The following is a 13,305-nucleotide window of genomic DNA, read 5'->3' on the forward strand; positions in this document are numbered from 1 at the left end:
CACTGGACCACCAGGGAATTCCCATTCTTGTCTTTCTTAGGGCACCATACTCAGGCTTCCACATTCCAAGTGAGTTGCCTAACGGTCTATCTCTCCAGGGAGCTCAAGAATTCCTGGAGGCCAAGGACTGGGTCCTCTCTGCCTTTGTCTCCCCTTTGGTGCAGCATCCTGCCCACAGCAGGTGATCAGGAAATATTCGTTGAATTGCAATTCTGGCACTCCCTTTAAGAGAAGACAGCCCTGCTCTAATTACAATAGCCCGGAGACAGAAACAACCTAAGTGTCCATCATCGGATGAATGGATAAAGAAGATGTGGCACATATATACAATGGAATATTACTCAGCCATAAAAAGAAACGAAATTGAGCTATTTGTAATGAGGTGGATAGACCTAGAGTCTGTCATACAGAGTGAAGTAAGTCAGAAAGATAAAGACAAATACCGTATGCTAACACATATATATGGAATTTAAGAAAAAAAAATGCCATGAAGAACCTAGGGGTAAGACAGGAATAAAGACACAGACCTACTAGAGAATGGACTTGAGAATATGGGGAGGGGGAAGGGTAAGCCGTGACAAAGCAAGAGAGAGGCATGGACATATATACACTACCAAATGTAAGGTAGATAGCTAGTGGGAAGCAGCCGCACAGCACAGGGAGATCATCTCGGTGCTTTGTGACCACCTGGAGGGGTGGGATAGGGAGGGTGGGAGGGAGGGAGACACAAGAGGGAAGAGATATGGGAACATGTGTATATGTATAACCGATTCACTTTGTTATAAAGCAGAAAATAACACACCATTGTAAAGCAATTATACTCCAATAAAGATGTAAAATAAATAAATAAATAAAAAGATTCACGCATCCTAAAAAAAAAAAAAAGAGAAGACTGCCCTGCCAATGGGTAAAAAACCTAGAATTCTGAGGGAAGCTCTTTGAAACCCTTTCTTTAGGAGCCAGTCATTGGTTTCCTTTGCTGCCTCCATTTTCTCTGCCCACCTCTCAGGGTTGGGGTTTTCCCGGGCTGGGGTACTTGCATGATTCTTGGCCAATCTCCCCTCCCTCTTCAAAACCATCTCATCTAGCTATGTGGCCTAAAATACCACTTATATGACCCCAAATTTACACTTATAGCCAGGACCTCTTCTGTGAGCTCCAGATTAATATATTTTAACTGTGAACTCAATAACCTTAATTGGTTATATATTGACATCCTCTACTTAGCACACAGCAACCAAAGTGATCTTTTTAAAATATAAAACTAATAATGTCACTCCCTTCAAGGGTTTCCCACTGTACCGGTTATAAATTCTTCCCATGGCCTACAGGCCCACTTAAAACTCTTGATTTCTCACCTCTTGACATTGTCCTCCTTGCTCACTCTGCTCAAGCCACATTGGTTGTCTTTCCAATGTTCAAATAAGACAAACTTATTCCCCTTCTCTGAGCCATTGTCCTTGATGTTGCCTCTGCCTGGAACACTTGTCTCCAGATCAATACATGGCTTCTCATTCAGATCTCAACCAGTACCAGTCCTGAAGAGGACTTCCCTCTCTTCTCCCAGCCTATCAGCCTTCCCCCATCTCTCTCCAACTCTCTAAGTCATAACCTTGTTTTGCTTTTTTGAATGCCTATCATTATATATTTGTTTGCTTCCTTAATGATTTTGTCTACCCCACTAGGAAGTCAGCCCCACGAGAGCAGGAGACTTGTCAGCCTTATTCTCCACTGTATATCTTCAGTACCTAGCCCAGTGCCTGGCACACAGTAGGACGTCAATACATAGATATTGAACAGATAAATAGTTGAATGAAGGTGCAGTGAAGGCACTGGAATGAGAAGGCTTGAGTTCTAGTCCCTGTTCCATCTCTATGTGACCTTGGCAAGTCATTTTGTCTCTCAGAGTCCGTAAAGTAAGTCTCACAAGATAACACTGACCTTGTAAGGTTAGTGTGAGGATCAAATGCTATAATGCATGGCAAGTTCTTGGTACAGTGCTTAGCACACAATATGATGATCAACTAATATTGGTGCTTTTTTCCCTCTTTGAGCTTCACTTGCCTCAAATAAGGGAAATGATACCGATTGCATGGTATTGGGTCGTTGTAGAAGTGATATTAAGTTACAAATCTTTCCCTCCTCTGGGCCTTTGCACACAGTATTCCTTTTGCTCCTCTCTCCCCATTTCTTCCTGCCTGGCTAACCTTTGTTGTCACCCACTTCAGGAAGTCTTCCTTGAGACCTCATGCTGATTTAAGGCCTCTTCTGGGCCCCCTCAGGCCGTGGGTGTTTCTGTTAGACAGACATCACACTGTCATTGTCCTGCATAGGCCCTGTGGGTGGATGGGTAGACGGAAGGAAGGATACAGGGATAGAAGGAAAGAGGGATGGAAGGATGGAGGGACAGAGGGATGATGGAAGGAAGCATGTGACAGCAATTCAAAACAGGTTGCACCACCAATGAGCAGGCTCGCGGGACCCCAGAGGCCAGCCTGAGCTGGCCCTGCCATGCCCCCACTCCCTAGGGACCCTGCCCTGTAGCTCCCTCAACACTTGGTCGCCTTCCCCCCACCTCCATCCTCCAGCACTCTCAGCGCGTGGTCCCCAGTCATTGGCTGCGGTCATTATTACCCCCAAGGCCGCAAATGAGAGACAGTCAGGTGCGGGGTGTAGGTGAACTCAGCCATCGCCCTGGGGCCCGGGCAGAGGCAGCAGCAGAGCGGAGCACCTGGCTAGGCTAGTGGCTCTCCGAGGCTGGGCATGGAGACCCCGAGCTCCGCGAGATGAAGGGGCTGGCGCTGCGGCCACTGCTGCTGGCCACCTGCGTGCTGGGGGCACGAGCGCAGCGCCGGGTCTACCTGCGCGAGGAGTTCCAAGATGGGGGTGAGACGCTCGGCGGAGCGGGAGGGGATGGGGGGCGAAGGTAGACGGGACCCTACCTGCGCCTCCTCAATCACCTGCCCCAGCCGTCTACAGTTCAAATCTCTGCTCCTTCCTTTCTGGCTGTGTGACCCTGGGCTAGTAGTTTACCCTGTCTACATTTTAATTTCCTTGCCTATGAAACGAGGACAGCAAAAGGCATCTTGCAAAAATTGTTATGAGAATTCAATGAGATAAGATATGTAAAGCATCTCCCCCGGTATGTAGTAGGTATGCAATAAATGCTTGTTCCCTTCCCTTCATCCAAAAAACAGAAGTGAACTCTGGAGGGAAAATATGAGTGCTAATTGTGATAGTAAAATTTTGTGTTTCATAAAATATCAGAGCTCAGAGGATGTAGGAGATCTCATTGCCCAGCCTCCTCCCTGGAATGACTCAGGAATATTAGAGAATTAGGGCTTATTTACCTAAGGACAGATGTTCAATGGTACTGTTTCAGCCCACAAAATACTCTTCGTGTGTGTGTGTGCGTGTGTGTGTGTGTGTGTGTGTGTGTGTGTAAAATGTGATTAGTTGTTTGAGAGTGCAGTGGATAGGGCACTTGCCTAGGAATCAGGATTGTTTGGATTTGAGTCTATATTCTACCGTGAAAGTGTGCATAAGCCCTTTCCCCTTTCTGAGATTCAGTTCCCTAATATGCAATACAAGTAACATTGTGTTGAGAACAAGCTGCAGAGGTGGTGCCGAGGAAGGAACGAATAAGCCCAGGCAAGGGGACCGGACAGGAAAGTGTCAGGGAGAAGGTGAAACCCAAGCAGGGTTTTGAAGGATGAGTAAGAATTTATCTGGGGGGCAGGGATGGAGAGAAGTGTGTTCCAGGCAAGAAGAACAGCGTGTACAAAGGTTCCCAGTTATGACACAGTCAGCAGTGGCATCTTCAGGAAACTGGAAATTGTGAAAGGGAGGGTGGTTGAGGGGAGGCTGGAGAACAGGCAGGGGCTGGATCAAGGGGACTAAGGAGCCTGGCCTTTCGCTGAAAGCGGTGGAAGCTAGTGAAGATGGCAAGCTGGGGAGAACAAGATCTGACCTGGGTATTAGAAAGAACATATCAACAAAAATGTGGAGAGTGTACTGTGAAACTGACCAAAGTTGAGACTGGAGACAAAAACACCCCAAAAACAAGCAAATAAAAAAACTATCTGGGAGGCTATGGTAATCTTCTTGGTGAAAAGTGGAGAGGCTTTGGGGAGGGGGTTGGTAGGGGGTATGTGGGGAGATAGGGGAAGGGGCGGACAGGAGAGATGCTTAGGATTTGGCTGAAGGGTGGGATGCAGGAAGCCCTCAGCTTCACTGACTGGCTGTGGCGGAACCTTTTGACAAGGCACAAGCCTCTTCCAAGTGTAGGTTGCTGGTCCCCCATTTCCTGACTGACCTCAGCTATCCTATGCAGTGAACCCTGTGAGGCTAAGCTTCTGACCGTTAGCTCCTGCCCCACCTGCTCACCCCCACCTGCCTGGGGTGGCTTTACCCACAACACAATTCTTCCTGTCAGAAGGCAGAGAACATGCACAGATCTGCAGTCACTTCCCCAAGGACCGAACCCTCCTTGCCCAGTGTGGCAAGAGTGAAATTCCCAAGGGTGTTATTGACAAATATTTCTGAAATACTCCTTGGAGTCAAAAAAAAGGGGCTCTAAGTCCCAAACCCCAAGACAGTTGATCATGAACAAAATCCAGCACCTTATGTGCAGAAAAGGCTGCTCTGCCTGATATCACCTCCTCCAGGAAGCCTTGCCTAGGCCTCCGCTAAGTCCCTCAACTTCTATGCTTCCTTTGTGTCAGCCCTACTCACACTATGGTTGTCATTTACCCGATTCTCCTCTGTTTCCAGTGTCAAAGTCAGTGCCTGGCTTAGACAGGTGCCCGGTAAAGGATTATTGAATGGTTGGGGCTTCCCTGATGGCACAGTGGTTAAGAATCCGCCTGCCAATGCAGGGGACACGGGTTCGATCCCTGGGCCGGGAAGATCCCACATGCCGCGGAGCAACTAGGCCTTGCGCCACAACTACTGAGCCTGCGCTCTAGAGCCCACGAGCCACAACTACTGAAGCCCACGTGCCACAACTACTGAAGCCCAAGCACCTAGAGCCTGTGCTCCACAGCTAGAGAAGCCACTGCAATGAGAAGCCCGCGCACCACAACGAAGAGTAGCCCCTGCTCACCGCAACTAGAGAAAGCCCGCACACAGCAACAAAGACCCAACGCAGCCAAAAACAAATAAATTTATTTTTAAAAAAAGGATTAATTGAATGGTTGAATTGAACTTTCACACACACACACACACACACACACACGCATCCAAAAATCACATCCCATGAAGAAAAATCATGTTCCAAGCAATCTTCCTACAGTAGGACTTAGAGACATTAATTTTTGATATTCAGTGCCTACTTTAAAGGAATCAACCCAAAATGTAATTATAATGCTGAAAGGAGAGAGATCAGAGAGATGTGCTGAGGGGCTAATGCTACTCATGACTGCGGAGGGTTGGGTAGTGGGGTCACCAGGGTTCTGAGGCTTATCCTCAGAGTAGAAGACCCAGAAACCAAATACTGTTAGGGTACTCAGACCTGGGAAGGTTTAGATGCTGGCTTGTTCTTCCAAACTCATATGAGGCTGGTATACAAACCAGATGTGCATAAATTCATGAGCATCTCAGACTTAACATGTCTAAAGCAAACTCTTGTGTCCTCCTCCAGACTTGCTCTTCCCCTGGTTTCCTCCATCTTAGTAAGTGCCCCAACCATTCACCTGGTCGTTTAGGTCAAAAGCCTTAAGAGTCATCTTTGATTCCTTTTTTATTTATTTTCCCCTCATCGAATCTAGCAACAAGTCCAATTGACTCTACCCTCAAATTATATTCGGAATATGGTATTTTTTTTTTTTTACCTCTCGTATTGCTGCCCATGCTAGTCCAAGCTATTATCACCACTCATCTGGACTATCGCAGGAATTCAAGTGTCTTCTCTGCTTCTGTTCCGGCTACTCCATAGTCTCTTCTCATCTAAATTTCAGACTGCTCCTTTTGAAATATAAATCAGAGTGTAGCATTCTGGAACTTAAAAACCACCACTGTCTTTCCTGCTTTTTTTTTTTTTTTTTTGCGGTACGTGGGCCTCTCACTGTTGTGGCCTCTCCCGTTGCGGAGCACAGGCTCCGGACGCACAGGCTCAGCGGCCATGGCTCACGGGCCTAGCCGCTCTGCGGCATGTGGGATCTTCCCGGACCGGGGCACGAACCCGTGTCCCCTGCATCGGCAGGCGGACTCTCAACCACTGCGCCACCAGGGAAGCCCCCACCACTGTCTTTCTATTAGATTTAAAATAACATCCAGGCTTCTCACCATGACCTACAAGAACCTCCGTGATCTGATCCCTGCCTGTCTCTCCAATCTTATCTCCTGCTTCTTCATTACATTCTAGCCACAGTGGCTGTTTTTTCTTGCTGTCTCTCAGACACTCCAGGCTCAGTCCCATCTCAAGGCCTTTGAACTTGCTGTGATTTCTGCCTGGAATATTCTCTCAGATCTTCATGTGGTTTACTCCTTCTCATCATTCAGGTTTCTGCTTAAATGTCTCCTTAAATGTCGGAGGGGCTTTTCTTGTTCACTCTATCAAAAATTATCCCCCCATATACATATCTATCCCTTTGTATGATTTAATTTTTTTAAATCAACCTTTTTGAGATATAATTTATATACATAAAATGCACCCATTTGAAGTGTATCATTCACTGAATTTTGAAAAATATAAACACCTGTGTGACCACCACCACAAGTAATATATAGAACATTTCCATCACCCCTGAAAGTTCCCTCATGAACCTTTGCATGCTTAATTTTTCAGAATACTTTTCACTGTTCGATGCATTTCTTGTTTACATGTTTATTCATTGTCTTTCTTTTTCTCCTCGCTATTAGATTCACTTCCTGAGAACACAGTGCTTCTCTGTTGTGTTCATTGCTGTATCTGTAGCCCGCAGAACAAGCGAATAGCAGATACTCAATTATTTTTGAATGAATGAATGAATTGCACTGGGAAATGACTCTTTCAAGAGATCAGAATGCTCATACTAGCCAAGGCAAACACTTCCTCGTTGTCAGGGACCCAGGAAACCAAATGCAGTGAGTCAGAACTTAATCTTTGATGAATGCTTATTGTGTACCAGTGGATTTTTTTCTTTATACCTTATTTTATTGAATCTCTCAACAGTTCTGTCAGAAAGATGATATCTCTCTTTCACTGTTGAAGAAACTGAGGTTCAAAGAGGTTGAGTGACCCTCCCAAGTTTACACAGCTAGTGTCAAAAGTGGTTTGGAGGCCAAATAGGCAAACTGGAAAGCATTCATTGCATTTTGCAGTTAAGAGACCATTTCACGACCCAGAGGAGTGGTGGGGGTGGAAGGCTGCCTGGGAAATGAACTGGACAGCCGTGGCCTGTGTTTTGGAGGATCCCGGCTGAGAGAGGAAGTCATGTAGGGCTCAAGTAGGTAATTTGGGATGCAAAGGGAAAGTGAAGGTGGAAGGTTTGGATGACACAGTGGGGCTTTTGCAGAAAGGCAAATGGGCAGGGGAGGAGTGAGCAGAAAGGCAAATGGTCGAGAGGAGTGAGCAAGGTGATGGATCCACATCTCTATCAACTTTACAACCCCTGCACTTGGTACAGTGCCCGGCTCATAGAAAATGCTTGTAACATTCTGTGGAAAGAAGGATGGAGGGAGGGAGGGAAGAAGGAAGGACTGTGAGAATTAGATAGGAAGGAGACAGTTGACTGGAGAAAAATGGAGGGCATCAAAGAACAGGTGTACTTTGAGTAACAGAGCGTGAGAGTTGGAGGATAGAAAGCCACAATCATGGAGGGGAGAGTTTGAGTTTGAGATTTCAGAGGTGGAGCAGTTTCTGGTCATGATAAGGTCCAAGGTGTGAATGTAGGGGCAGATGGCTAAACTGGAATGGATGGAAGGTCACTGGAGATGGGGTGTGTTATTAATAATTGGAAACATTCAGAGACAAACCTAAATATCCATCAGCAGGGGCCCAATGAAATGAAGTATGATACAGCCATATAATGTTTGGCAAGTTCTTAATGTCATGGGGAAGTGTTTATGATCTAAGCTTAGTTGTAAGAGGTACAAAACTACATATAAGGCATATATTGTCACTATGTAAAATATATTTGTGCATAGAGGAAAGGAATAGATGAAGATACACCAAAATGTAAATGGTAAATAATGGAATTTCAGATAACTTTTTTATTTTACTTTATTTTCTACAATGAACCTGTGTTACTCTTTTAATTAAAAACTATTAAAAATGAAGAGAACTGTTCTGTCTTTCCATTTCTTTCTGGAACTGAATTTCCTCCTTTTGAACTCTAGCTTTTACAGCTAAACTGTACTTGATGCCTTAGGTAACCTTTATTAAGCATAGTTTTACTCACTAGGCATGATGCTTTACACACTCCAGTTCTCACCTCCACTCTGTAAAGTAATTATTTTTCCAGTCTACAAACAGTATAACTGAAGCTCAGAAACACTGCGTAATTTGTCTGAGGTCACACAGCTCTTAAATGGCAAAGTCAGGATTTGAACCCAGGACTGTGTGATATCAAAGCTGATTTTTCTCACATTACTCCTTCTCCCCACCCCACTGCCTCCCGTGAATCTGGTACTTGAAGGTCTTCTAGCTCACATCTTTTTTTTTTTTTCGGTACGTGGGCCCCTCACTGCTGCGGCCTCTCCTGTTGTGGAGCACAGGCTCCGGACGCGCAGGCTCAGCAGCCATGGCTCACGGGCCCAGCCGCTCCATGGCATGTGGGATCTTCCTGGACCAGGGCACGAACCCGTGTCCCCTGCATCAGCAGGCGGACTCTCAACCACTGTGCCACCAGGGAAGCTCTCTAGCTCACATTTTAAGTAGTGCCTAGCAACCCCAAGAAAGGTAAAGCTTAGATTCTTTGAATGTCAGAACTGAAAGGGCTCTGAATGCTCATCTAGCCCCAAATGGCCTCCTTCTTCCCATTTACAGATGGGAAAACTGAGGTCCAGAGAGAGGATATGACATAGCAGGACCATTTATGGGTTTGTGGCAGAGCTTGAGTCAGGCTCCTTTCTTTCTGCTGTTTTCTCAGACTATTCCAGGCCACATTGCAACTTGGCAACTAGAGGGTTTTTAGAATTCAACCCTCTCGTTGTACAGATGGGAAAACTGAGACCTAGAGAGGAGAGGTGGTTTTCCCAAAGTCAGGCAGTGAGTCAGCGGCAGAGATGTTTGTTGAACCCAGGTCTCTTACCTCCATAAAGGATGCACTGGCCACTTATGCAAGCTGCCAAGTGTCAGGTGGCCAGCAGGTAATCATACCAGTGGCCTCAGGGACGACATGAGCTTTTGGAATCTCAGACTTCGCATTAAAAAAAGGGCACATTAAAATATGCAGGAATTGTGGTTGATTGAATTGGAGAATCATTGAATTAGTGACATAAACAGGTGTGAGGGGGAGAGCTAATGGTGACAGCAAAGGCCATTGTCAAAGTACAAAATCAGACAGAAAGAAACCGGAATTCAGATGAGGGACTGAATGATGCAGAAGTCACAAGGGGTGTGTGTGTGTGTGTGTGTGTATGTGTGTGTGTTCGCACGCATGTGTGTGAATGTTAATTCTGTCAGTTCTCAGACTTGACCATGAAAACTTGGCTGAAGAGACATTCTGAGACAAAGGACCTCTGTGCCCAGCTGGCTCAGACTTGCTGAGGACAGCCCAGTAGGGCTGGGGAACAGCCTGCTGCTCAGGCTTATGACTGATAAGCTATTGGGACCATCTGTGGATTGTGGATACTTGGACATGCTGGGCCTGAGGAAGAATCACCCTGGACAGATGCCCAAACCCAAGAGGCCTGATCCAGCTGGCCTTTCCAGGTCTCAAGTACAAACTGATGGCAAGGATCTCTCCAGAGGCTGCAGGGATGTGGAGGTGAGAGCAGGAGCCGTTGTTAACATACAGAAAAGAAAAAAAAAAAGGCTGGAGGGAAATATAGCAAAATGTTGACAATGGTCATCTTGGGAGGTAGATGATGGATATTTTTACTGCATACTTGCTTCCTCTGGGCTTTCTACATCTTCTACAATAAATTATTTACTTTGAAAATCCAAGAAAAATAAAATAAGAAAAGCAGATGATTTATTTGTCTGTCTCTCTGTTTAGACCCTGAGCTCTTTGTGGGATTATGTCTTGTTTGTACCCTGGCGTCTAGCACTCACACTGGCACAGTATAGGTTCTCTGCAAAAATGTAAGTGAAGGACTTTAATTCTATCATAGTTCAAACATATGGCCTCTTGTTTAATGTTCACTTTCTTAGCAAACTTGGCTATCTGCTTCTTAGGGTATAGTTGATTAGAAATGACAGCTTACAAAATGAATGGAGGACCCACTACAGTGTCCATTCAATGACAGCAAAAAATATAATTTTAATAGTTATTATTAATCATCATCCTGATATTAATTAATAATAATTATTACTATTATCTTAATTAATTTGGTCCTCATGCCAATCTATCATTCAACAAATTTTTATTGAGTACCTACTATGTGCACAGTGTTCCTTTCCTTAAAGAGTTTAAATATAATCCTTATTTACAGATGAGAACACAGATTCAGAAAAGTGATTGACCCAAGATTCTTATCCAGTGCTATTCACCACCCCATAAGGCTTTTTACTAGTTGATAAATATCTGAGTGACTATGGTCTATGTGGCAGACATGCAGTTAGACTGGTAGACAGAAAGAAAGGAAAGGAAGTGAACAGGTAAGTTGGCAGGCAGGTAAGCGGGACGTAGGTCCACCGGTTTCACAAGAGCTGGGTAGATTGCTAGAGGCAAACACACTGACCTCAGGGAGAAGTGAGTGCTCACAGCTGAACGGGAACAGCGGAGACAGAAAAATTTCAAAACAAACTCACACTTCTGCTGTACATTACAGCCTAGTACAGAGCTTGAGTCTTCAAGAAACTTAAAATTTTGTTTAGGATTCTCTATATAATGGGTCAGGGTCTTCTATAATGTCTACAAAACTTTTCCATTGAAAATGGTAGACAAAATGTTGGTACCTGAAGAGGTAAGCTTTAGTTTATCTAGAAAATTCTCCTTTGCAAAATATAATCTGATGATGTTGAATAAATGCGGCAAATATGTATTTTTATCTGATTATGCAAGCATTTTCTAAAGGACCTATTCCGTTCCGGGCTCAGGACTAGGTGCTGGGGAAGGCACAACTTTTACCTTCAAGGCTACAAATATTTCTCTCTTTACCTTTGATATTATGTATCTTTGTATACATATACACATATACAGATTCGGCTTCAAGTATACTTATTGAGCACTTACGATGTGCCTGACACTGTGTTGCATGCTGTTTCATTTAATTCTCCCAGAAACGATGAGGTAGGTAAAACCTTTCTATAGATGAATAAACTGAGTCTCAGAGAGGCTAAAGATCCTGCTGAAGCTAGTGGAAGAGATGAGGCCTTAGCCCAGTCTTCTGATTTGAACTACACCACAAGCCAGGCATCCTGGGAGGTGCATTTTGGAAATGAATTCATTTGACAGAAGAATCATTGTTAGTTGGCCTCCTTGGTTCTGCATCTTTACAGATGTGGCTGTGATTATGTGTATTTATCGGCTAGATGTGGGAGCACCCAAACACCTGTTATTTTTTGTTGGATGGATCTCTGGGGACATACAGATATTTGAACAGTTTGAAGGAAAGATTTAACAAGGAAAAAAAGGTGGTAGCATCCAATCTTGGTAAATACACTGCTCTCTTGCTCTCAATTAATAAGAGCTCTCCTTGATCTGGCCCCTCTGCCCTGCAAAACCATACAGTACTGCTTGCGTTTCCCTTGAAACACCATGCTGTTTCATGCCTCAGGGCCTTTCCACATGCAAGGCATTCTGTTTGGAACACCCACTCCTACCTTTTCTTCTTTTTCAGTTCTTCTTCAGGCATGCCTTCTCTGAAATCTACCCTGACTCTGGAGGGCAGTCAGTGCTTTTCTGAATTTCCCTGTCCTGTGTGTCCCTCTATCACTCCCCTTACCACACTGTATTGTAATTGTTTACTTGTCTGTCTTTTCAGACTCTGAGCTCCCTGAAGCTCGTAGGTCCCTGGAGGGACATGGTCAGATTCAAGTCTGTGCCCCTGGTGCCCGGCATAAAATGAATACTCAAGAAATATTTGTGAATGAAGGAGTAATGAGCCCAGGACCAGAGTACAGTAGAACTGAGCTCTAGTCTCAGCTCTGTAACTGGCAACTGTGTCCATGAGCAAGTTGCTTCCTTCTCTTGGCTTCATTTTCTTTATACACAATACAAGGAGGTCAGGTTAGTGACCACGAAGGGTCGTTCTGGCTTGAGCCTTTTATGATGTTAAGATGTTATGATGTTAAGAGGAAAAGTATAAAACATTAAAATGGAACTTTATTAACCAGGTGACATTATTCTCCTAACAAGAAAGGCTCCTTATTTGAGGACATCTTAAACTGTGGCAAGTTAGATTAGCATCAGTACTGTTCACCCAGAAAAAATGATTAGTGATAAGAAGTTCTGAGTTCTGTTCTAACCTCTCCTACCATAAAGTTCAAGGTGAAAGCTGTAAACTGTTTCAACATGCACGCCAGGCTCAATTAACATTTGTCAAGTGGATTAATAAATGAGTCAATCCATTTGTAAGGCTGAGAATCTATGGCATAGGCAAAAGGCATGACCATGCATCCATTCAGTCATTCAGCAAATGTTTTGGTGATTTACTCTGTGCTAAAAACTGGGACACAAGGGTTAGTAAAATAGTTATGAAACTTCTCAGTCTGGTGGGGAAGACAGACATTACTCAAACTATATACAAATAACTTTATTAATTACAAACTGTAAAGTACTATGGTTGATTCTTACACTTGCTGTATACTCTTTAGGTTATAAAGGACTTTTCACACACATGACTTCATGGGAAGCCGTATAGTATAGGGATCAAGAGCACGGATTTTGATGTTGCAGAGCCCTGGGTCCAAGCCTGCTTTACTCATCTAACCTACAAACTTTCTTCTTGGACAAGTTTCAGAGTTCCACTCTCCTCATCTTTTGAATGCGGGAAAAAATAGGACATTTGTCACAGAGCTATTATTGGACTACAATGAGATAATGCATGTAAGGTCCTCTGCACAATGCCTGACATGTAGCTGCTAAGCAGTAGCTATTATTATGATTACACAAGCTTTTTCTCTTCATAACACTTTTCCCTGCATCCCCCTCTCCTTCCAGAGAAGAGGCAGTATTTGAAATCAAACAGATTTGGGTTCAAATCTCAGGTGAACCA

The 13,305-nt window shown here is 44.4% G+C and overlaps 1 pseudogene; it reads left to right on the forward strand.

The window, feature by feature from the left end:
• Positions 1–2,786: 2,786 nt before the first annotated feature.
• Positions 2,787–13,305, forward strand: part of LOC114897978 — a 33,727-nt pseudogene continuing 23,208 nt past the window's right edge.

Source organism: Monodon monoceros, unplaced genomic scaffold (genome assembly GCF_005190385.1).
Source record: "Monodon monoceros isolate NGI ecotype Baffin Bay Population unplaced genomic scaffold, NGI_Narwhal_1 Super_Scaffold_18, whole genome shotgun sequence".
NCBI lineage: Eukaryota > Metazoa > Chordata > Mammalia > Artiodactyla > Monodontidae > Monodon > Monodon monoceros.